We start from the raw sequence: 4,003 nt of genomic DNA, 5'->3' as shown, positions 1-4,003 counted from the left end.
ACACACACACACACTGTCACTGAGCGGAAGTAATGTGAACGCTGTGACTAGATTCATTATTTGGCTTCTACATTTACTCCCTCACCAACATAATTAATTCTGGAATTCTTTGTTTTCTCTTTTTTTTTTCTTTCTGCCATTAATACTTTCTTGTTCCTCGTTTATTTTCTAAATTGCTTCATATATAAATTTAAAGTATGCACATAAGAAATGTTTTAATTAAATTACATCACAAAACAAAATAATAGAGAAAATAATGAAAATATATTTTTTAAAAAATGAATGAAATTTATTAATTGCTTACCTTTGAGTAATTCTTCTTGAAATTATTATGATTATTTTATTTTCCTATATTTTTAAATCATCAAGTTTTGTGACTGTTATAATGTATATTCTACATCGGACACACTGTTCCAGTTTCGTTGAAATATCGTCTGCTACAGTGAAACGAACGACTACAACTGTTTGTATTATCTACACGCGCACGTCCATTATTATGTCTTTGTATATGTGAGAAACAAAAAGAGAGAAAGAATGAAAAAAAGAAAAGAGTTCTGTGTAAACATATATCTAAATATTTATGCATATAATTTATGTACATATGTATATACGTGGGCGCACAAGTATTTCTTATAGGTGTACAGGCGCGGTCGGAAGTGTGTATATGTGTGTGCGTGCGAGTGTGCGTGTGTAGGAGGAGGAACGCGTCGTGTCTATTCTTATTTTTGTTTACATATGTGCAAAAGTATATGCGGATTGTGGAGTCCATGTTTGTATAGTCGTGCAAAAGTGAATTGTGTGTAAAATTTGTCTATCTATCTATCTATCTATCTATCTATCTATCTATCTATCTATCTATCTATATATCTATCTATCTATCACTTTGTCTGTCTGTCTATTTATCTATCGATCGATCGATCTATCTATTAATATCTATTTCTTTCTCCCTCAATGTGTGTGGGTGCGTGCGTGAGCGCGCGTTGTATGTGTGTGCGCGTGCGCGTAAAATTGCATGTATTTGTATGTGTTTGTCAAGCTGGCTACATACAACAGCCAATGTATGTCCAGAGGATTCTCCGTGTGAAATGTTTGTGTATATATATTTATACATCTGGTTATATATCAGTGATATAAATCCATTTATACGTATGTGTGATTGCATGTGAATGTATGTGCATATATGTGTATGCATGTATATGTAAAAGAGACAGAGTGGTTGAGTGTGCGTGTGTGTGTGTGTGTGTGAGAGAGAGAGAGCGTGTCTGTGTGTGTGTGCATGTGTATCTGTGTGTGTGTGTGAGTGAGTGTGTGTGTGTGTGAGTGAGTGTGTGTGTGAGTGTGTGTGTGTGTGTGTATGTTTGTGTATTTGCTGGCGTATGTATGTATGTAATTATTTATCTAGATGTATAGATGTAAAAAAAGTGAATAATTATTATTTTTATTTCAGAACACCTTTTAAAAATGAAAGGGACCTAGAAAAAAAAGGCTCAAATTGAACTTTTGTAATCTCGTTGCCTGTACATCATCGCTCATGTGTTACCGGAAGTCTATTACTAACATGTTTCTTTTTATTTTAAATTATATCGAATATATATATTAGGTCAGATCACTTGTGACATAGAATCCAGTAAAACTTGTGGCATAGTCGGGTCGTCGCCAACCAAACTGGCACTTCCAGTAAGCTTGCCTGGTGAAGAGGGTTGCTAGAAACCCAGTAGACCTCAAAACACACGTGGAAAGGACCTGACGAACCTATCGTAGATTCTACGACTATTTAGTAAATAGTACAGGCCTTCAGATATTCCGGGTTGGTGTTTGGTGTGCTAGAAGACTATTGAGAGTAAGGCACCCCTTAATTTATGTTAAAGCATGTCTCTAGCAAAAGATCATTTTGATATAAAACCGGATATGGCTTTGAACACTTTGGGGATCTTTCGCTTGTGCCTTAATTCACGGCGCTCTCACATTCCTGAGGATGCGACCCATTTTAGCACTGGTTATCTTGCCCTGGATTGCCTCTGGACCATGTCAATAGGGTCGAGAGGTTGTGTAAGCATTATTAGTCCTAAATTTTAGGTTACGCAGTCGCCGGTGAGGCAGCTATCTGATACCCGATTGAGTAGGAGCGAGCAGCGGTAAGCATGGAAGCCACGTACACGTGTAGCCTACTACTGGTGCAATAAAGCCAAGCACGAGCATTGCTGACATTGCTGGCATTTTGCACAGGCAATGGCCAGTGATGGACTTCCTCGGTCACGAGTGAACAGCCATCATATGAGTGTGTGTTTATATGTGTGTGTGTGTGTGTGTTCATGTGTGTGTGTGTGTGTGTGTGTGTGTGTGTGTGTGTGTGTGTGTGTGTGTGTGTGTGTGTAGTTGTTTAAGGGTCACAATAAATGTCTTCAGACGCTACTAATAAATTCACGTGTCTTAAAATCTAAACGCGCTCTTCAGGAGCAGACTACTCTTCGTGCTGAACTAAGAACATTAAATATGGCGTCCATAATCCAATATAGGTCTTTAAAAAACGTTATGCCAACCACGTTGCCTCCTTCTGATATAGAGACAAGAGTAAGATCACAAAGTTAACCAGCCACGTGTGGGCTTTGAAAGAGAATAGAACGCCATATACGATTAAATGGAAAATAATCGTAAAATCCACATCTTATGTGAATAGATCAAAGAAATATAAGCTTTGCTTGGCTGAAAGGGAACAGATACTGTTCAGATCAAAAAATCCTTAACTCAATATTGAACTCGAGGTCTGAAATTTTCAGTGATTACAGACACATGCAAAAATAGATTTTGAAGAACTGGACAACCCCACGCGTCCCATATTGATTTGACATCCACCCCTTGACCTTACTACTTAAAGACTAAGGAAGTTAGATTGCTTACTACTATAGTTTTCCCCCCGTTTATTTTAATATTTATTTTTAGGTTTATCTTTTATCCTTTATGACTTTTATAAATTTTTATATTTCCGACATTTCTTATATTTATACCCCTACATTTTTACCTTACATTTTATATTCTCTTTTACTCTTTTACTTGTTTCAGTCATTTGACTGCGGCCATGCTGGAGCACAGCCTTTAGCCGAGCAAATCGACCCAGGATTTATTCTTTGTAAGCCTAGTACTTATTCTATCGGTGTCTTTTGCCGAACCGCTAATTTACGGGGACCTAAACACACCAGCATCGGTTGTCAAGCGATGTTGGGGGCAAACACAAACACATAAGCATGTACACACACATACATATATACATATATACGACAGGCTTCTTTCAGTTTCCGTCTACCAAATCCACTCAGAAGGCTTTGGTCAGCCCGAGGCTATAGTAGAAGACACTTGCCCAAGGTACCACGCAGTAGGAATGAACCTGGAACCATGTGGCTGGTAAGCAAGCTACTTACCACACAGCTACACCTGTATTTTTCGCATACATTTTTACTCATCGTACACAATTTACATTACATTTAATTTACATTTAATTTCGTGCATTATTTACATTTACATCAAGTCTCCTGGGTTCCTTTTTCCGGTTAGAAGTTAGAGTCTTCTATATGCTACCATTTTTTCACGTTTTTTCGCATTTTCTCACGTCCAACGCCATATTTAAAGTTCTTAGTTCAGCACAAAGAGTGGTCTGCGCCTGAAGAACGTGTTTAGATTTTCAGACACGTGAAACTATTAGTGGCGCCCGAAGACATTTATTGTGACCCTTAAACAACAATATTTGACTTTCACCAGATGGAGCCCTCTGTTTGTTGAATTATATCACGGATCAGATCAATACGTTATATATATATAGGCACATGAGTGGCTGTGTGGTAAGTAGCTTGCTTACCAACCACATGGTTCCGAGTTCATTCCCACTGCGTGGTACCTTGGGCAAGTGTCTTCTACTATAGCCTCGGGCCGACCGAAGCCTTGTGAGTGGATTTGGTAGACGGAAACTGAAAGAAGCCCATCGTATCTATCTATCTATATATATATATAT

At 38.0% G+C, this 4,003-nt stretch overlaps 1 protein-coding gene across 4 annotated transcripts in view; it reads right to left on the bottom strand.

Moving 5' to 3' along the window:
- The window catches only part of LOC106874097 (putative uncharacterized protein DDB_G0291812), a 45,503-nt gene extending 44,410 nt beyond the window's left edge, over nt 1-1,093 (bottom strand). For 2 of the 4 annotated variants that reach the window (XM_052968327.1, XM_014921702.2), the window contains exon 1: nt 305-1,090. The gene's annotated coding sequence lies outside the window, so the exon portion shown is untranslated. Of the gene's footprint in view, nt 1-304 lie in introns of all 4 variants that reach the window. The other 2 variants (XM_052968328.1, XM_052968329.1) reach the window with 2 other exon arrangements.
- Between the last annotated feature and the right edge of the window lie 2,910 nt (nt 1,094-4,003).

Source organism: Octopus bimaculoides, chromosome 5 (assembly GCF_001194135.2).
Source record: "Octopus bimaculoides isolate UCB-OBI-ISO-001 chromosome 5, ASM119413v2, whole genome shotgun sequence".
In the NCBI taxonomy this organism is placed as follows: domain Eukaryota; kingdom Metazoa; phylum Mollusca; class Cephalopoda; order Octopoda; family Octopodidae; genus Octopus; species Octopus bimaculoides.
The sequence above is the reverse complement of the archived record's forward strand: the minus strand, read 5'-3'. Positions and strand labels throughout refer to the sequence as shown.